Source organism: Dipodomys merriami, unplaced genomic scaffold (assembly GCF_024711535.1).
Source record: "Dipodomys merriami isolate MVZ:Mamm:240054 unplaced genomic scaffold, mDipMer1.0.p SCAF_24, whole genome shotgun sequence".
NCBI classification, from domain to species: Eukaryota; Metazoa; Chordata; class Mammalia; order Rodentia; family Heteromyidae; genus Dipodomys; species Dipodomys merriami.
Genome location: NW_027203826.1, coordinates 18,943,558 through 18,965,304, shown reverse-complemented (window position 1 = coordinate 18,965,304; position 21,747 = coordinate 18,943,558). Strand labels below are relative to the sequence as shown.

Below are 21,747 nucleotides of genomic sequence, written 5' to 3'. Positions count from 1 at the left end.
GCCACGAGGAAGGGACCATGACACTCACGTCTGGTGGCCAGTGGAAATCGCGTTAGGAAGTTTAAGGTCATGGAACTTTTTTTCACAGGAACCCTGACCTAAATACCATAAAGCCAGACTGCTTGTTACCTGGATCCCCCAGGGCAAGCCCAGCCTCCCAGTCCCGAGCCTGGGTTCCGTCTCCCTCCCTCCCTTCCTCCCTGTCTCCCTCCCTCCCTCCCTCCCTCCCTCCCTCCCTCCCTCCCTGCCTCCCTCCCTCCCTCCTTCCCTCCTGCTCGCCTCTCGCAGGCGCTGTCAGCCGGTGCCTGGACAGCGATTTCTTCTGTTTGGATCCAGCTCCCCTCTTCCCTTCTCTTTTTGTTAGTCCTCCCAGCTGCCCCCTCTTGGGGGGTGGTGGTGGTGGTGACACGTGTGCGAGTCCTCTTTCCGTTTGCCAGAAATTTCTTTCCCACTGTGTGGGCAGGAGGCAGATTCCCACTCCCCTCCCTCCCGCCACCCCGAACTGTCTCCGTTCTCCTTTATTTATTTATTTAGTTTTCTGTTTCTCTCCCTGGCGCTCCACTCACCTTCTTTCCCTCTTTTCTGTCAATCCCATCCCCTCCTCCTTCACCTTCCACCCCCTCCCCCCCCTCCCCCGCCCCCGTCCCTGTCCCTCCACCTTTTTGCTCTTTTGAAATAATCCAGTGATGCCTGGGGAATACTAGCTTACCCTCCTCCTCCTTCAGCGCGCGGCGCGGGACTCTGCGTGAATTCCAGGTAAGCCGGGGACCTGGCTAGGCTGCCTGCGAGCCAGGCTGCCCCGCGCTCCGGGATGGCAGGAATGGCAGCCGGACCCGCTCCCGCAGGCTACCTGTTGGGGTGCGTGGACCTCCGAGGTCCGGAGTTGGCCCACACCTTCCTGGCATCGCCGTAGCCGGCCCTCGCTCCGCACGCACGGCCCTCTCCCGGGCAACTTCTGCGGGCAGTTGCTGGGGCGGGGAGCGCGCCCCTGCCCTTCCCCTGAGCGCGGCGAGCCCCTGGCCCGGGCTCTGCGCTATGGCGTGTGCGCTTCCCACCCCGCATCCAGCAAGCCTTTAAGTGGTGCTGGCCTGGGAGGGGTTTCAATTTTTTTTTAATCCTTCAAGCCGTTGGGCCTCTTGGGTGACTTCCGAAGTTTTGTTGGGGAGCACGGGCCATGCTGCCGCGGAAGTTTCTGGGAAGAAAGCTGCAGGTGCTTTTGGAGGCGACTTGGGACTGGGGTAGCCCCCCCCCCCCCCCCCCCGGGAGCGATCTTGGAGCTGCTAGTTGGAACCAGCGGGTGGATCCTTTGCTGGGAAAGTGGGCTTCGCTGGGGGAAGGGAATTTCGAGGGAGAAAGCCTGGCTACTTAGAATGACTTGCTTTTTGATCATGGTTGGATCGCAAAGCAAGGACTGGCTAGAACTCCCCGTCCTCCATGCCTCTTTTTGTTTGTGTTGCTCCCCACGAAAAAAATGACAGCAGAAGCTAGCCCCCAACCCACCCTGAGATCTAGGATGCGTCGTCCTCACAACAGGAGGGGTGGGGTGGGGTGAGGTGGTAGTTTGGTCACAAGCTCTAGGGGTGTGTGTGTGTGTGTGTGTTCGCATGCATGCGTATGCACATGTGTGAGTGTCCTCCTGCCCATCAGGTTTGTGACTACTCAGAGCAGGTGGTTCAGGCTGATGTATGTAGGTAGGCTCCAGACCTCAGAGTATTCATAATCTTCCCTCTGGAGGCCCCAGAATCTTGTGGACATCCAATTGCATAGAAGCATCATCTTCATGGACAAGCTTGGGAACCTGGATGACTTATCCAGGAGAAGAGCCTGCAAGACAGGAGCCCAGAGAAGCGTTGTCATAAAAGGAACATGTATTTCTGATGCTTGAATAAGAGCATCGACTTATTTCAATGGACAGCAGAAGCCAGAGGAAAAAGGGGCTTCTTCTGTGGGGTAGGGAGGTGGGGCACACCTTCCAGTTGGGGAGTCCCAAGAGGAATCACTGGTGGAAAATATAGTGCTCCCTTGTGCCCAGGTGTAGGTCTAGTGTGTGTGGGTGCAGCTTCCTCTGTAGTTTAGAAGATGATGGTGTCTTGTTTGACTGACATTCTCTCCTGTGTCAACTCTCTGGCCAGCTGAGATAATTGCATCACTTTGGAGTAGAGGGCAATCATAGTATTTATTGCCTAATCCTGGACCCTTTCAAGATCGGAAATATTTTCAAATTACCTAGATATGGACAATGGAGTAGAGCTGAGTGATTTCCCCGAGAGCGACTGCATGATCTGTGTCATTTGAGACGTGTACCTTCTTTCTCAATTCAGACTTCAATAGGACTTTATTTTGGTTTCCTCTGAAAACCTAGCTTCAAAATACAGATTCTTTGGTTTTTTTTTTTGAACTCCTTTCCCAACTCTCCCGGTCCCTCTGAATTATCTATTCCCATTTATACCATGAAACTAGGAGTTAAAAGTAAGGGTGGTTCTCATGGTGCTAGTCCTATCACTCTTCCTGCTTCCTTCTGGAATTTATGAATTTATTTAGCTACCAAGAGGCTGTCCTTATGCCAGAAGTTGTATTTGTTGATGGCAGGGTGATGTGTAGCTCAGGAGTTGAGATAGTGGGTCCCTGCTGTCATAGCTCCTGAGCTCCTCTGACATTGAGGTTGTATGTTGGGCTTGAGAGAGAAGGGGGAGGAGAAAATACTACATGTTTTCTGGATCTCAATGGAGAAGTTCGTGCTTAGGAAGCATCTTTTTGCAGGAAAATGCCTGGCTTTATTTTGTTGCTGTATGAGGGAGTGATGAAGTTCCTTAGAGATAAGGTAGTCACACCCTCCATCCCTCTGGGAACCTGTGGGTCTGCTAGACAGCTAAATCCCTACAGGGCTTCAAAAAGTTTAGCTACCACTTATTGAGTACTTATTGTTTTCTGGCTACTGTTTCATGCAGTTTCTAGACATTATCATATGTGTCTTTCCTTCTTTTCTTTTCCTTCTTTTCTTTTCCTTCTTTCTTTCCTCCTTCCTTCCTTCCTTCCTTCCTTTCTTTCTTTCTTTCTTTCTTTCTTTCTTTCTTTCTTTCTTTCTTTCTTTCTTTCTTTCTTTCTTTCTTTCTTCTTTCCATTCCTCCCTCCCTCCTTCCTTCTCTCTCTTTCTGTCTCCTCCCTCCCTCCCTTTCTTCCTTCCTTTCTTCCTTCCTTTCTTCCTTCCTTCCTTCCTTCCTTCCTTCCTTCCTTCCTTCCTTCCTTCCTTCCTTCCTTCCTTCCTTCCATTCTTTCTTTTGGCTTGAACTCTGGGCCTTGACGCTGTCCCTGAGCTCTTCAGCTCAAGGTTAGCACTCTACCACTAGAGCCACAGTGCCACTTCTAGCTTTCTGGTGGCTTATTAGAGATAAGAGTTTCATGGACTTTCCTGTCTGGGCTGGCTTTGAACCACAATCCTCAGATCTCAGCCTCCTGAGTAACTAGGATTACAGGTGTGAGTACCAGTGCCCAGCTCTTTCTTTCATTTTTGGTAGTATTAGGATTTGAACTCCAGGACTTGCTTAAGTACTCTATAACTTGAACCACACCTTCAGACCTTTCTGCTTTAGCTTTTTTTTTTTTTTAAAGTAGAGTCTCATGTTTTGCTCAAGATCACAGCTATCCTTGACCACAATCTTATATGTATCTCCCTTGTGACTGGACCACAGGTGAATACCACCATGCTCTGTATATTGAGATTTGAATCTCACTAACTTTTTGCTTAAGCTGACCTCAAAGGACAACTAATAAGCTTCTGGACGTTTGCCTCCTGAGCAGCTGGATTTAACAGGTACAAGCCACTGTGCCCAGCTACCATAAGGAATTCTTACCCAATCCCATCAAGATACCCTCATGAAGTATCTCCATTTTATAGGTGAGGAAACCAAAGCTTAGAAAAAAAGTTCAGTGGCTTGATCAAGTTTACCCATCTACTTGGAGGCAGAGCTAGGATCCAAAGTCAGGGCTGGCTGACTACTTGCATACAAGGCTCCTCTGTGAGCAGAGGCTGATGGGAATCATCATTTGGCTTACAAATTTAGTTCTAGCTGCTCAGGGGCTCTGGGCTGATTTCATAGTGAGGCAGACTAGGTAGTTTCCTGTTCCTTCTGCTTGGTTCTTGATTCATGTTGCCACTGTCTTTTCAGTTAGCAGTATCTTTGCTGCTCCTCATCCTATACTTGGCACCTGGGCTATCACCCGAAGTGATCTTTCTTTTGGACCTCAGTTCAATGTGCTCACAAATCCTAGCCAGGGTGACTGTATTATCTTATGGAAAGGCAAAGTGTATGTTATTTCCTGTTCCTCTCTTCAGGGTCTCTGTGTACGTAGGTATTGAAGCCTTCCCTTCTCAAGGTCACAGGTGACTCCGTTGATCGGTCATGGGTCACTCCAGTGACCGACCCTGATTTTGTTAGGAAATGGCCTCCCACCTTTAGCTATAGAAGAAATTCTATGGACCAGTGTGGACACTTAACCATCTCTAGCAATAATGTCATGGATAGGCCACTCTGACCTGCTCTCCATCACTAAGGCAGAAATAGAGCTTTAAGTAGACAATCCTGGACCTTGTTTCCAGCTATTCATTTCTTCCTTTTCCTTATAGCACTATAATTTTCCAGATCAAAAGGGAATGGTTAGGTGGCAGTGGGGAGGAGGAGACAAGTGACTGAGTGGTCAAGGTGAGGTTGATAATAAAAGCATTGGCCTTGAAAACTTTGTTTCTACCCCTACTCAGCCCCATAAGTAGCCATAGAACCTTTGGCAAGCCATTCACTTACCTGGATCTCATTTAACCTGTCCTCACACGAAGATTAGACAGACACTTTCCAGGTTTTCCCCACCTCCTGCAGCCTGAGATCTCACAATTCAGGACAACTTTGTAAATGCTAGGCAGAGCTATACACTTTGTTTTGTCCTCTCTCAGCAAAGGGTGTGGTAGAACAGGCGTGGAAGAGGCATCTTAAGAAGAGCAGCAACTATCCTTGGTAACTGATGGGCAAACTTTCGTCCAGTTATGATCTGGAAGAGTGGGGTAGTTTATATGGCTAGGAGAGAGCCTTTCTTCCTGCCAGTATGTGCCACTTGGTACCTCTCAATGAGTGAGGGAGAACTGGAAAAAGATAGAAATGCAAGAGTATGTTAACAACCATGACAACGAATGATTACTGAACTCAGCCTTAGAGGAAAGGGCTGGGGGTGGAGTCAAGACAGTGGAACAAGGACTTTGAACTCATGGCGTGTACAGTATGGTAAGGAGCCAGAATCTACGTGTTTTTGCAGAAGCAAAAATGTAACTGGGAAAGCCAGGGTTAAGGATGCAATCTTTATCAGTGACAAGTCATGGGGTCTATGCACAGACTTGGAGTTGCAATGAGAATAGAATAGAATAAAGTTTACCAAGGAAACATCTTCCCATTTATGTTTATATGGTATGGTTTTGAAAGATTCACTCTTTGCCTTTGTAACCACATTGATCACATTTGAGAAAAATATTTCTCCCATAAACTATAGTCTAGGACTGAGGTGAAGAGAGAATGCTTGAGGTTTCTCATATTGGGCTAGTGCGGGAGGGCGTAACAGCTGGGGATGTCAAGGGAAGTTAGGATGCTCTTGGTAGACAACATGTGATACTTATCTTTCTCCATCTGACATTTTACTTAACAGCATGACCTATAGTTCCATTCATTGCCTTGCAAGTGTCATAATTTCATTCTTCTTTATGATTAAATAATACTCCACTGTATATATGTGCCTGTGTGTGTGTTCTTCAGTCGATGAGCACCTAGGCTGGTTGCATAGAGTGGCTATTCTGAATAATGATTCTATAAGCTATAAACATGGGTGTACAACTATTTCTGTGGCATGCTGGCTTAAATTCCTTCTGATAGATGCCCAGAAGTGTATATCAGGATTATATGGTAGTTCTATTTTCAGTTGTTTGAGGAACCTCCATACTGATTACCATAATAGTTTGCTAATTTACATCCTTGCCAACACTGTCTAAGGCTGCTCCCTCTGCTCCGTCCTTACCAATGCTGGTTTGCTTGATGATGGTGATTCCAGACCATTTGGGTTGGTGTGAGATGGGATCTCAGCATGGTTTTTCATTGTGTTTTCTTTATAAACTCCTCTCAATTTTAAGATCAGTGATTGTTCTACATGTTTGTCTTCCTTCTCTTTTCTTCTTCATCTCCCTCCCTTATCCTTGACTAGTCATACAATAGAATTTTTTTGTTTGCTATATTTACTGAGTAGAAATTTTATTCTTTGTTCAGAGTTTTAAAGCTGATAAGGAACATTTTTACATGTCTGCTTCTTAAAAGACAAGTAAATTGAGTTACTCTTGACTTATTTAGTTCTTGATTGATGTTTTCTTGAATGTAATGATCCTAAATACAGCAAGAGTTCCACCCTTTCATTAGTGAAGGGATTCATAATGACAAATGAATGCATAACCAACTTTCTGCTTCTCAGAATCTGTGTTTGTGGGCTGTTTAAGTAAGAAATCTGAGTCTTCTAGGTGAGTAAAGTCAACCTGCTATGTTCCAAATCTGAGCACTGGCTCAGAGTGGGCCCTGGGCGGGTGGTGTGCAGAGAATCCTTCTTGGGCTTGGTAGTGAAGCCCTAAGTACGTACCTTATTTCTGTCTGTAGAAACATCACTTATGTTCTCTTCTCTCCTTTTCTGCCTTCCCTCCTCTCTCCCTCTCCCTCATCCTTCCTCTTCTCCCTTCCCCTTTTCCTGCTTTCTTCCTGCCTTTCAGAAGTATATTTTGAGTGCTTATTCTAGGATGGATGCTGATTTGGGCACTGGGAATACAGGGATGAGTAAGACAGCTGAATATCATGCTTACATGAAATTCATATTCTATTGCAGGGAAGGAAAAATAGTAAGTGGAGATGCAAATTTGTAAAATATCAGCTCATGATGAATGTCATTCAGGGAATTCTTCAGGGGCGGCGTGCAGTGACTAGGTAACTTTTAGATCTTTGGAGGTGATAGGCAGGGATCAAAATGGCAAAAGGAAGTAGGATTCATATCACCCATTTTTATACTTCATTAAGATATAGGTTAGATTGGATATGGAAGTATTTTGTAGATTATAGAATAAATGTGATACATTTCAAAATTCTTTAAGTGCAAGAATTATGATTAATTAGTATTTGCCATTTTACTACCTGGCATAGTATTAAATGTGGGTTGAATTAAATTACAAATGTAAATTGGGAGTTCAGAGGGAATTTTTAAGATATAAACTCAGTTGACGCTTATGCCAGGCTTTTATCAGAAGGTACTTTTTCTTGCTCTTGCTGCTCATGGGCTTGCCTAGACATGTCTGCATGCAGAATTCCCTGGCCATCACCGAGGCACAGAGAGATGGGGAAGAACAGCAATATGGAGGAATTCACAAGGATTCTAGATTGCTCTTCTTGCACTCTGGGGTTGTCTTAACTCAGGGTAGAAATTACCTTATCTGAAACTGGGGAGAGATCCTACAGACCTATTGTCTACCTATACACCTGGGAGGAAGGCTATTCTTTCTTTGCTGCTCAGAGTCCAGTCTTGTCTCTTGATTCCTCCAGCTCCACTGTACTTCCCTCTCTTTTCCAGCCAGAGCCAGACTCATATGGGAATGGAGGAGACCTTAGTCAACTCTGTTGACAATTGGACATGACTCTGCAGATGTGCTACCTCTCCTGTCCCCTTCCCTGATGGTTGAGTCAATGCAACCCACCTGCTTCATCCAGTGTCATGAGTCACAGCTTTTCAAAGATGGAGGTGTGAATCATTTAACTTCTACCTCTTGATATGCTTGGCTGACAGATGAGCCAGAGACTGTGTACTGTCCTTGACCATGGTTTCCTTCCCCTCGTATTATTCATGGCTTTCATAGAATATAGAGTCAACTCCACAGTTCTTATCTCAGGGCACATGGTAAATATACATACATACATACATACATATATATATATTACATATACATAAAATATTTTTTATGCTCTCAAGAAGAACATCCTATTCCAAAATGTGGTTCCTGGACCAGAAACATCAGCACTACAAAGAACTTTTTTACCCCATTTTGAAGTTCTAAATTAAAAACCCAGACTACCTTGTAGGCCTGATGTACATCAACATTTGAGAACCACTGTTAGAAACACAGATCAAGAGCTTATACACCACGGACCAGAAGCCTAGTATCTCTTATATTTTGGGGTATTGAATTCTTACTCCCATTTTATAGGCGAACCCAAAAGCTTCTAGAATCAAAGATCACATTAGGTGGTAGGATATGGGTTCAACCCAACTCTTGGTTTCAAAGCCTGAATTGTTGTGAAGTTTCGACTCCTCCTAATTAAAATGCAAGTATTTCTGGAGACATCTGTTACTAATCTCTCCCATCTTAGAGCTAATTATTCCTTGGCTTTTTACAATGCTGACAAGAGAGCTGAGCAGCGAGATTGGGATACCAGGATATCTTGGTAGTAACTCATGGGTGTGTTCATGGGCCTGGCAACCTTTCCTGTGGTTAGTGTGTTGGCTGGATTCCTCCTCCAGAAGGGAAGTGAGTAAGTGATCCTTAAATGGAGATGCTTTTTGGTCCCAATCCTGGCCTTTTCACATATGATGCACATTTTCCTCTTGCTTTAGCCATCACCCATATGCTGATGACTTCTAAATTTGCTTTCTAGTCCAGGATTCTCTTTTGAGTGACAGTATTTCTATCCTAATTGAACAGTGGATGTTTTACTTCAGTTGCCTTGTCTTGAACAGAACTCATCATCATTTACCAAATCGTGTTCTCCTGTCATATAGCCTCATTGGAGCAAATGGAATTACTATCCATTTTCCAAGCTAGAAATCTCAGGAGTATGACTTCTCTTACCATTTGCTCTGCTCTTCACCCACAGTTGTTCAGTTTGACCTGTTCCAACTTCTCTGTGAAGGCCTGGCTAAATGTGGTTATGTCTCCCAGCAAGATCCCCAGATTCCCTGCAAGCCTCATCCATCCTTTCTCTTTATGCTCCCTTAGCATCTTGGGCTCACCTCTGCCACTGCAGCAAAGATCCATCCTGCCTCTTGCCAGTGTGTCTTCAATGCTTTGTTCTTAATGGGTGCTTGATAAGCACCCATTGACTTTTTAGTTAAGGAAAGAAGCCGCTGTGGAACCTGTGGTAAATTCTGTGGTAAATTCTAATTTTCCTTTCCTCTGCCATCATTTCTTTTCCTAGACATCATTCCTGTGGCTAGGACATTGCTTGCCCTATGACTATGACAAGATCTTTATCACTTGTTGACCATAAAGTGATGGCAAGGAGGTTTATTTTTTCAGAGACCACCAATTTACAATTTATAGAAAGTTGAAGGTGAGTTTTCTTCCCCGACCCTTCTACTTGTTTTCCTTTAGGAAAAAACTATGTTTCTAATTATCCTTATTTATCTATGGCTCCTCAGGGTGTTGTCTGAGACATAGTAAATGCTAAGGAAAGATTTGGAAAAGGTTCTGGCTAATGGTAAAAACCTTAGGAAGGGCTTTGGATTGGGAGACTGAAGGACAGGACCTTCAAAACCACAATTAAGACCACTTCATCGGCTGGGAAGGTGGCTTAGTGGTAGAGTGCTTGCCTTGCATGCATGAGGCCCTGGGTTCAATTCCTCAGTACCACATGAGCAGAAAAAGCTGGAAGTGGTACTGTGGCTCAAGTGGTAGAACACTAGCCTTGAGCTGAAGAGCTGAGGGACAGAGCCCAGGCTGAGTTCAGGCCCCACAACCGACCAAAAAAAAAAATACCACTTCATTTCCATACTTTTATGCCCCAGAGTTCTGTATCAGATAACTTTCACTGCATAGCAAACTTTCCCCAACTCAGAGGTGCAAAATAATGGATATGAAGCATTCTACAATTCTGTGGATTATCTGTGTCTTGGGATAACATGGCTAAGATTGGACAGTCTTAGTTTGGCATCACTTACATTTATGGGCCATCAGCTGGAATGGCTAGCAGGCTGTCTGTGGTTTTGTATCTTCAGAAAAGCTTTCCTGCACTGCCTCACAGAATTGTGGAACAGTGTCTCATTCAGCTTGAGCTTCTAGAATACAATATCATAGTCTGAGTGGTTTATGAATAATAGAAATTTCTTTTTCACAGTTCTGGGGGATAGGGTGTCCAGTGTCAAAGGTCTGGTTCACAGATTATACTTTTGTGGTGCATGCTCACATGGCAGAAGAGACAAGTCAGGCCTGTTTTTATAAAAATTATTTTAAATAAAGGGCACTAATCCCATTCAGAGGGCTTCATCCTTGTGAGTTAATTGCTTCTCTGTGGCTCTACCAACGAATACTATGCTTTAAGCTTCAATGTGAGAATTTTTCACACGCACACACACAAAATTCATAGACAGGGCAACTGCAAACCTTTTTCAGTCAGTGCCAGTTACATGGCCAAGGTCAGACTGAGTGTGGGGAGAGACTGACAAAAGTGTAGACACAGGAGGATGTGAACAAATTCTGTCCTGGAGGCCGACATCCTCTGAGTAGTAGCTACTAAGATGTAATGAAATGCAGAGATTTGTTTAGGGGAGACATTAATGAGAGGAATGGAGAAGGAGCTGAGAAAGGCTGGAATAGCCATCAGTCAACCATGCAAGTCTGATCCTCAGTGACAACTCCAGCAAAGGAAGGTTGGGTGCAAGGGTTCCAGCCTGTGGTGCAGCCCAAGGATGTCAGCAAGACTGTCAGGAGGTCCTCAATCTTCCCTTGAGCCAGAGGAGTCTGTTGGCTCCCAGGAGTGGTCTCCTGCCTTGGGAATCCTTCCTTGCTTTCATTGCAAATGTGTTAGAGGATCTTAGAGCCCAACATCTGGGGCTCTTGGCCATAGTTTGGCTTTGCTAGGCACATTCTCATGGTCACTACCAGGTCATTATTCAATTTTTCACAACTCCCAAATTTCTAGTTCTAGCTCCTTTCTCTCTCCTAAACTTCATTCATCCATATCCTATGGCTTTCTGAAGTTCCTACTTGGCATCTCAGATCTCAGATTGAACATACCCAAGTTGTTGAATTCTCTTTTTATTTTGGCCAGTGCTGGGGCTTGAACTCAGGGCCTGGGAACTTTCCCTGAGCTGCTTTTGCTCAGGGCTAGCACTTGAGCCAGGGAGCCAACTCCAGCCTTTTCTGTGGTACTGAGGAATCGAACCCAGAGCTTCATGTATGCTAAGCAAGCACTCTACCACTAAGCCACATTCCCAGCCCCACTCCAAGTTGAATTCTTGATTGCATCCCCAGATCCCCAGTTTTGGTAAGTGGGATTTTTTTCTACATTGAAGTCCAGGAATCGTGGCTGATACTTGTCCTTCCATATAGTTTTAGGCCATCCATTATGAAAGCCTGCAGTCTTACAAGTCCCTATTTTTCTCTAGCATTCTATCTCTGCTGTCACTGCCTAGTCTAAGTCACCATCATCTGTTTCCTTGGATGACCACTGCAGCATCCCAACTGATGCTAACTGATCTTTCCACTTCTTCTCTGCCCGCTTCACAGCTCTGTGTTCTGCATAGTAGTGTGTGTGTCCATCCCCTAGGGCTTGAACTGGGTGCTGTTCCCTAAGCTTTTGTGCTTAAGGCTAGTGCTCTGCCACTTGAGCCATAGCTCTACTTCTGGCTCTTTTGGTGTTTAATTGGAGATAAGAATCTCATAGTCTTACCTTCCCAGGCTAGCTTTGAACCATAATCCTCAGATCTCAGCATCCTGAGTAGCTAGGATTACAAGTGTGAGCTAACAGTGCTTGCCTAACCTGTATGATCTTGAAGTGTAAATATGATCATGATACTCCTCAACCTGGAATCGCAGCCCCGACCTCTGGTCTGTGTGCCCTGTGTACTCTATTCTTCTCCCCTCAGCTTCAACTTGAATCACTCTCCATCATCCACCACCTGCCAGCTCCTCTGGGCTCTGAGAATATGCCAAGTTTTCTCTTACTATGTTATTCCCCCATCTCTGTAACTTACAACCTCGAACTCTCCATTCTCATGGTTAATCACAATGTATTGTTCAGTTCTCTACTTGAATCTTATTTCTCTGGTGAGATCTTACATATCATGGACAATAGCCATCATTCCATCTAATCTAGTTTCTCCTATTGCCCATTCCTGGGGGGCACCATACCTGTTCACAGCACTCATTCAAGGTTTGTTTACTTGTTCCTTGAATGTCCGTACCTCCTAGACAAACTTTCCTGGCAGTTGGGACCATGCTGGTATTTTTAATGGCTGAGCTTGGAGCTTAACAGCGGGCCTGGCTTATAGCAGTAGCTGAATCACAGCGGGATGAATGAAAGCAAGTCCAAAGGAGTGAAGAGGCTGGGTCTGGCAGGGTGGGATTCACCCCTCCTGGTCCTTGGCTTAGGAGGAATTTATTGATTCCTCCTAATGTGAGCTCCTGTGAGGAAAATTGTGGCAGTATTCTACACTCTTCCTCTCTGCATTCTCCTTGGTATTCCCCTCACTGGGGATACCTCCACATGAAATACTCGTGCATCCAAAAGGACAGCCATAGTGATCGGCTCAGACTGATTTTCACAGTCTGTTTTCTCTGCTTAGGTAGAGATAGTGTTTATTTCTTTGAACAGGTGCATAGATTGAATGGGAAGAAACAGGAAGCACATATAACTGAAGATGGGCATTGGTGCTGGAAAGGGAGAGGGCAGAGTGACTGGTGAAAGTCTGGCTGAACATCACTGTGATGTCCACAGCACATCCTCTTAATCCGCTGTCCTCTGGCATTTCAGGAAAAGATCATGTGAGCACGTGAGTTAGTTGTGGGAGGTGAATGATGTAGATTGCCTTGTTTATCACATCAGTTTGGGTGTGGCTGTGCTGGGGATGAAGTGTGAGAGCTAATGTGTGGAGGCCATTCAAACCATCAAGAGAATTGCACACAGACATTAAAAAAATCACACCCCATTTTCTTGTTTTCATTTCTTTTTCTAAGTCTTCACCAGGGCAGTTCTCAAAGTGCCGGTGCTGTCATTTGCTTTGTGTTGCTAGGGATTATAAAAAAAAAAGTATAATGTTAGCTATTAGCAAGGAATTGGATCCTAATAGGTATGCTGTCTTATTGAGCTTTTAAAGACTGAAGTTGTTTGAGATTTGCCCAGCTATCAACCTGCCAATGAAGAATTAGAATTCTTATTTTCATTGATCTAAAAAGCATGTTCTATTTTCAGGAGTAGGGAGCACTCAGACTGATATTTGAAAAGGATCTAATAACTAGAATTATACCCCAGCCCTACTTCTAAATCGAGTATATAGAAAATGATTAAACTTTAAGTAGAGTGATTCTTGAGCTTTATAGTCAGAGATTCTTTGAAAACCTGATGAAAACTATGGATTCCATTTACATACCCTCAAATCCTTGTCGACATCATAGGTTCCTAAACTTCATTAAATTAGTCTTCCTTGGTTGCTGGGTGGAGAATGTGCCCCATGAGTCAGCATGAGAGGACAGATGGAGGTGGACAGGCAGGCCATAGAGTAATGCTTGGTAGTATAGTACAGGAGTCAGACAGGCAGGATGCTCCATCCTCAATGCACAGACTGGTCCCCTCTGGGAATGCCTCCTGTGCCTTGGGGGAGAGGGCTCCCTTGCTCAGCTAATGCTATTGAGAAGGACCACGCTGGGCACTGGTGGCTCATGCCTGTAATCCTTGCTACTCAGGAGGCAAAGATCTGGGGATTGCAATTCAAAGCCCTTATAAGCAGGAAAGTCTATGAGGCTCTTATTTCCAATTAAGCACCAAAAAAAGCTGGAAGTGGTAACTCAAGTGGTAGCGTGCTAACCTGGAGCCGAAAAGCTTAGAAACAGGGCTCAAGTCTTGAGTTCAAGCCCCAGGACTGGCATACAAAAAAAAAAGGCCCACAGGAAGCAACCACAGCAAGACAGTGTATTGTGGGGTAAGAGTGGGCAGCACCGCTCTCCACTCCTGCCAACACGGATGCTCTGGAAGTCTGGGGAAGTGGCTTCCTTTCAATGGCCTCCGTCTTCACTCAGTATTTCTTCTCTTCAAGTACCTGCTGTCTCCTCTCTGCCCATCCTCCAAAGTCCCACTGACTCCAGGAAGTACATGGCATCTCTCCAATCCTGATTGCACCTACATTCTGCTTCTCAGAAAGTGCCACCTAGGATCTTCATGTCCTCCATGTGCCATTTCCTATGCTGTCTCGTCTCTTTTTGTTAATATTTTGCATTAACATTTTATTATGGAAAATTTCAATCATATACCAAAGTAGAGAGACTAGAAAAAATGAACCCCAAGTTTCTACTATCTGGCTTTACTAGTGATCAATGCGTGGACAATATTTTTCAAATCTCCTACTTTCTCTCTCCCCACTGGATTATTTTGAAACAAATCCTAACCAGCATATTTTTTGATCTATAAATATTTAAGTACTAGTCTCTAGAAATAATAGATTAAAAAATTATATCATTATTTTAATCCCCAAATTTGCCATGATTTCTTAGTATCTTCAAGTCTCTAGATGGTGTTATGATTGGTTTGTTAGAATCAGAACCCAAATAAAAGTTATCTTGTATATTTGGTTGAAAGGTTGGTTTATTAAGTCTGAACCTGTAGATCTTCTCCCATTTTATTTTGTCTTATGGTTTGCTTAGGAAACTTTGTCTTTTTTTCCTGTAGATCTTCCCTACATTCTGAATTCCTGAAATTCTCCGTTGTGCTGTTTAACATTTCTGTTTCCCATATTTCCTATGAATTGATACTTCAGTCTATCTGATTCATGTTTGTTTTAAAAATTGTTTTGTGAGATGACTTTCTAGGGGACAGTATCTACTCTGTCACAGGCACATAAAAGTCTGGTTGTTTCTCCTTCTTGGGTCATTAGCAACCACTGAGAATCATCACCTATATTAGGGCTGGCGACATTTTTCTATAAAGAGCAAGACAGTAAATATTTTTTCCTATGGGTCACATGATCTCAAGTACTCAGTCTGGCATCATTGCCAGGAAGTGGCCACCACCAATATGCAAATGAATATGATAGCCCCTAATAAAACTTTATCTCTGAAAGTAAGTGCCAATGAAATGGAAAGGCCTAGTGCTGACCTTTGCCTAGATGGTCTCCTTATGGGCTGGTAAAATGTTGACACTGTGATCTTTTTTTTTTATTGTAAAGATGCTGTACAGAGGAGTTACAGTAAGGTAATGGAATACATTTCTTGTCAAATATAACCCCTCCTTTTTCTCCTAATATCCCTTTCCTCCCCAACCTCCCCCACCCCCCAACCCAAGGAGTTTCAAGTTTCCAACACAGTGTCTTGTGAGTATAATTGTTGCGATGGGTCAACCTGTGTCCTTGGATGCTGTGATCTTATAATCTCTTCTTTATTTCTTATTTCGGATACATTTATATAGAGAAACTCCCATGCATTGCTGTGCTACTTTCATTCTTTCTGAGTCCTCGCCTCTCTCCCTTCACCAAAACTCATTTTCTGAAATAGTTGCTCAACTAGTGGTCAGCTTTCAGTTCTCATCTTGAGACTCTTGAAGAGTTGTCAGGACTAACTCCTTTCAGAACATCCCTAATCTCTTCCTGAAGTTTTCCTACTTTTTTGGTAATTTCTTCAGAGAGGCTTCTGTTACTTTTTCTTCATCTATTTGCCCAGGAGCCTTGGATACTCACCTGGCTCTCTCTCTGAACACTCTGTGTGTCTGTCTAGTTGCTCATGAGATATTTCCACATGGGTGCCTGAGAGGCATGTTAACTTTTACATGTCCAATTGTAAATTCTTCCCATAAGGCCAGTTCCTTCTTCATTCTTTTCTTTCTCAGTTAACCACAACCTCATCTCTCTAATATCTCAGGTAAAAAAAATCTTAGTATCTGAAACTTCTCTGACTTCCCATATTCCATGTGTTAGCAAATCCTGTTGTCTCTTTCTTCCAATTATACCCCCTTCTCGTTACCTTCACTGCTACCAACTGTGTTTAAGCTATTGTCACCTCTCTCCTGGACTGTGCCAACAGCCTACTTCTGATGGAAGCAGCTCATGCTGTTTGACTTGGATTGGGTTCTTAACCCAGATGACCCTTTAAAAACCCTTAAATCAGGTTATCTTATTCTACTGCTCTGATGAGAAGTCAGAATCCTTAAACTGGTCCAGCTTTGCAGGATCTGACACCTGTCCCACCCCTCAGGTCACCTGGGCTCAGCCCTATGACATATACCTTGTCTTTTTCTCCCTGGGCTTGTTCTTTCCTCTGTCTGGGAAGGTCTTTGCTCACAAGTCACTTTATTGGGCAGAGGAGGCCTTCCCTTACCACGTGGCTGTTTTCTGATCCCTGCTCCTTAGGAAAGACAGTTGAGATACTCCAGCAAAGAGAAACTTGGCTCTGCTCAGAATCTGAGTGAGGTTGTCTTCCCACATAGGGAAGGCTCCTTGCCATTCTTCACTCTACTGGCCACTGCAGTAAGTCTTGACTGTAGATGAAAATTTTAGACTGAGAGGGGGTTTATTTTTTCCTCTATCTCTGTGTAAGGCCCCAGAGCCCACCCCAGCCCCTTCAAAATAAATTCTCAGACTCTCCTGGGTTAGTAGTCTAGCTGTGGTATCTTGAAGCTGGGATTTGGGATGAGAATGTTCTCTTCGGATTCACAGCTGGCCTGGGAGTGCTTTCTTCCAACACTTAACCTGACTTCCTGCTTCCGTGTTTTAGGCCAAGGCCTGGAGCCTTGGACTTGCACTGGTCTGGAAAAAGGTGGTAGTAGCTTTTTTCTTTGGCCTATCCATGGATGACTATGTCTTGGCTCCTCTCCATTCATCTATGAGAAATCGTGTCTGTTGTTTTGAATTAGAATCTATGCTTGACATATGGGCACTTTGGGTCCCTGCTGGGAGAAAGTGGATGATATCATGAAGCAGAGATGTCTGCACGGGTGCCACCCTGGAGTCCTCCACCAGCCAAGCTGCTCATGGCCTTCCCCACTTAGCCCCCGACCTGCAGTGTCACAGACTGGCTGCTCCATATGGGGCCATTTTTGATCACGAGTCTAGCCCTCTGAGATTTTTCTTCTTCGTGTCTGGTGGATCATTATCCAGATGAATCCACTGCTATTTTCAGACAGATCCGGTCACTAGACTCACATGAGACCTTTCATCTATCTGGGTTTCTGTTTTTTGTTTTTGTTTTTGTTTTTTTAAAATGTTTTTTTATTGTGAAAATACTGTACAGAGGGCTTACAGTTACATGAGCAAGGTAATGAGTACATTTCTTATCAAGCATTGTTGCCTCCTCCTTTGTTTTTCCCTTACCATCCCTTCCCTCCCATCTCCACAACTACACTTACCCTCCCCCTCCCCCTGCCCCCCCCCCCCCCCCCCGCTTGAATTGTAAAGTTGGTTTTTCTACATAGTGTCTTGTACATCTCATTGTTGCACTGGATCAATCTGTATCTCTATTTAAACAATTTGTTTTTTCCCTTCCCCTCCCCAAATTATACCAACATCAAATACAGTGAAAACAGGGATTATACCATGGGGAAGGGACATACAAAGCATCAAAAAAAATCACATGGTACCTTATAAAAATGTTAGAAACAATAGCAAGAAAGAAAAAAAAACAACACTTGTGTCCTTATCTTGGGGCTCATTTCACTTAACATCATCTTATCTGACCTTTTCTGCTTGTCTCAGACATATACCAGTTATTGCAAATAAGGGAAACCATGGAACCTATGTTTCTTTGGACCTGGTTTACTTCACTTAATATAATTTTTTTCCAAGTCTTTCCATTTCCTAACAAATGGAGCAATGTCATTTCTGATGGAGGGATAGAATTCCATTGTGTATACCATATTTTCTTGATCCATTTATCTACTGAGGGGCATCTAGGTTTTGTTTCACTTTTGTCCTGGTGATATTGGGATTTGACCTCATAGCCTGGCCCTTACTAGGCAGGGGCTCTACCACTTGAGTCACACCCTAGTCCTTTTGCTTTTACTTTCTTTCTGTTTTATATGATGACAAATTTCAATTTACATTCCCATCTACAGTGGATGAGAGTTCCCTTCCCCCATATTCTTAGAACACTACTTTCTTGTCTTTTGACAATGATGTGAGATGATCACCCTTTGTGGGTTTGGTTTTCCTTACTCTGACAGAGATATTAGAATACTTTTTTATACTTACTGGCTCTTTGCATATCTTCTTTGGAAAATTGCTAATTAACTTCCCTTGCTCTTTTTTTCTGCTGAATTGTTTCAGTTCTTTATATAATCCAAATATTGATGGGTTCAATTAACCTCTTATCAGATATATGATTCATAAATGCTTTTTCCAATCCTGATGAAAAGAATGCTTTTTCATTTAATGGCTTTTAGTTTGCTATGTCCCCCATGTTCATCTTTGCACCTTCCATGGAAGAGATTGCTCTTTCCCTACCCAGTGTTTTGGGTGGCCTTGTCAACCATTAGTTGACTGCATGTGCTTGGTTAATTTCTAGAGCTCTAGTCTAGTCTCATGCTTTCTGTGTCCATTTCTATGCCAGTATTATCCTGTTTTGATGGCTATAACTTTTTAATATAATTTGAAACCAGGAAGCTCAAGGCCATCAATTCTGCCTTTTTCAAAATTGCTTTGGCAATATAGGGTCTTATATGATTCCATACAAATTTAGTATGTTTTCTTTGGGCTAAAATGTCATTGGAACTTTGATAGGGAGTGTTTTGGATAGGAAGGATATTTTAATAATATTGATTCTTCTAATCTATAAACATGGGATATCTTTCTATTTATGTCTTTTTCAATTTTGTTTCATGAATATTTTAGTTTTTAGTTTATAGTTCTTGATTAAATTCATTCCTAAATATATGTTTAAATGTATTTAGATATATGATTACATTTATTCTTACATATATGTGTGCTTATTTATTTATTTTGCAATGCTGGAGTTTGAACTTAGGACCTGGTACTTGATAAACAGATGTGTTATCACTTTAGCCATATCCCCGGTCTTTATTACTATAGTTAATTTTGTTCATCTAGGGTCTTGTTTAGCTGGGATCTAAGCAAATGCCACCATGCCAAACTTATTTACTAAGATGAGGTCTTGCTAACATTTTGTTCAGTATAGCCTCAAACTACAATCCTCTATATTTCTCCCTCCCAAGTAGCTGGACATAAATCTCTTATCAGAGATATGATTTACAAATATTTTATCCCATTCTGTGGATTGTTTTTTTTTTTATTTTGTTAACAGTGTAACAGTATCTTTGAGGCACAACAGTTTTTAATTTTGATGAAGTTCAATGCATTTATTTTTCTTTTGTTTCCTGAGCTTTTGGTGTTATAGCTAAGAAACTATGGCCAAGTTCATGATCATAAAGGTTTTTCTTTGTTTCTTTAGGTCTTTTATCCACTTTGAACTTCTATATAGAGGTATAATGTAAGAGTTGAAGCTACCTTTTTGTGCTTGTGAAATCTAGTTTCCCAACATTATTTGTTAAAATGATTGTTCTTTTACCATCACAAAAATAATTTGACCATAAACCCAAGGACTAATTTCTGTGTTTTCTAGTCTATTCCATTGGTCTGTGTTTGTCTGCATGACAATACTACATTGTTTCATTAATGATTGTCGATTTATAATACATTTTGAAATCAGGAGATATAAGACCTCAGTTTTGCTCTTTTTCAATATTATTTTTGTTAGTTTGGGTCGCCTAGGTTTTGTATAAATGTTAAGACTGATTTTATTTATGTAAAAATGCCATATGAATTTTGATAGGGATTGCACTAAATTGATGGATCACCTAAATTGATAGATTTCTTAACAATATCAAGTCTTTCCATCAATGCATAATAGATAACTTTCGTTTATTGTCTTCTTTAATTTCTTCATTGACATTTTGTGGGTTTTTGTTGTTCTGTTTCTTTAAAAAACTTCCCTCTTGCTGTATAGTTGCCCCGTTGGTGTCACTAAAAATGAGACTGTTACATTTTCTCATGAAACCTTCCATTTCCATATTATGTTAAGTATTTTGGTGATAAGTATATAAATATATTTGTCACAGGTGCAAATATTTATGAAAGAAAATATTTGAAGTAAGTAGAATTATAGGTCTTTCTCTTCCCAAACTGCCTTCCATGGAATTGTATGTATTAGTATAGGGCCAGATTCTTTGTATCCCATAACAATAAATATCATATGGTCAATTGCTTTAGCTTTTGAATATCTAAGAGATGAAAAATGATATTTCTTGTGAAAGAAATTTTATGTGTAGAGACAGGATCTTGCTTCATAGCCCCAGAGATCTTGAACTTGCATTTTTCTTACTTCAGCCTTTTGAGTACTAGTATTACAGGCATGCACCATCACCCCTAACTCTCCTAGTTTAAATAGACTTATTTTATTTTAAGACTGAGCATCTTTTCAAACAGTAAGAACTATTTCTATTTCCTTTACTGCGACTTGATTGTCAATATCTTCTGCATGCTTTCTTATTAATTTGAAGACATTCATTGCATTTTAAAAATTAGTCCTTTGTGGTATGAATGCATAGATGTTTTCTCAATTTGTAGTTTGCCTATTGAAGTTGTTTATGTTTTTATGACAGTTTTTATGTTTTGTTTTTGTTTTTTACAGTTAAATGTGTCAGCCTTTTTATTACTGTCTTGGATTTACATAATGCTTACAAAGGCCTGCACAACTACAAAATTTTTCTTTATGTATATATCACTTCTGCAGTTTTATTCCTCATATTTAGAACTTTTATTTATTGATAGTTTATTTTGGTATAAGAATGAGAGAAGAATCTTATTTTTTTCCATATATCTTCACAGTTGTGCTGTAGCATTATTGAACAATTCCTCTATTACTTAGTCACCTAAAATCCACATTTTTCACAGGTGGTATAGGTCTATTTCATTCCATTTTGTTGATTAGTTGTCCATTCATGAGCCTGAATGTATGCTGTAATCAATGCAACTTTGTAGAATGCCTGATATGTGATATGGCTATTCATCTTTTGCACAGTTCTCGTTCAGAATTGCATATTTATTGTTCCATATGAAACTTAGATTAAATGACTTTATCCCTCCCTCAAAATTAATTGACAGTTTTATTGAGAATATGCTTATCTTCTAATCAGCTTTAGGGAGAATTCACACCTTTATGATGTTAAATGTCTTTATCTGTGAACATAGTATTATCTTCCATTTGTTCAACTACTTCTTTTGTGATTTCCCATTGTTTTTGGATTAAATATTTCTTCATGTATCTTGTGCTCCTTATTGAATTCATTCCCATGGATTTGTTTTGCTTTTGTCTAGAATGGTAAGGAACCACATTCTTTTATCTTCTTCACTTTTTTTTTTTGTCCTGGGATTTGAACTCAGAGTCTCACACTTTCCCTTAGGTTTTCGCTCAAGGTTAAAAGTCTGGCCCTCTTCCACTTGAGCCACAGCTCCACTTTCAGCTTTTTGCTGGTTTATTGGAGTTAAGAGTCTCTCAAATTTGTCAGTCAGAGTGGCCTTTAAATCTCCACACTCAGATCTCGTGAGTAGCTAGGCTTACAAACATGAGCTACCAGTGCCCAGCTAAGAACAACATTCTTAACTACTTAGAGAAGTTACTGTGCTTGTGGAAGTGTGGTCACTGTGGTTGCTTTTCAGTGTGTAGCATCTTTCTGACCTGAAAGGCTATAAGAGTCCCTA

At 42.1% G+C, this 21,747-nt stretch overlaps 1 protein-coding gene across 9 annotated transcripts in view; it reads left to right on the top strand.

The window, feature by feature from the left end:
• Positions 1-395: 395 nt before the first annotated feature.
• The window catches only part of Cacna1e (calcium voltage-gated channel subunit alpha1 E), a 468,612-nt gene continuing 447,260 nt past the window's right edge, over positions 396-21,747 (top strand). For 7 of the 9 annotated variants that reach the window (XM_070034322.1, XM_070034321.1, XM_070034325.1 and 4 more), the window contains exon 1: positions 396-756. The gene's annotated coding sequence lies outside the window, so the exon portion shown is untranslated. The remainder of the gene's footprint in view (positions 757-21,747) is intronic. The other 2 variants (XM_070034324.1, XM_070034323.1) reach the window with 1 other exon arrangement.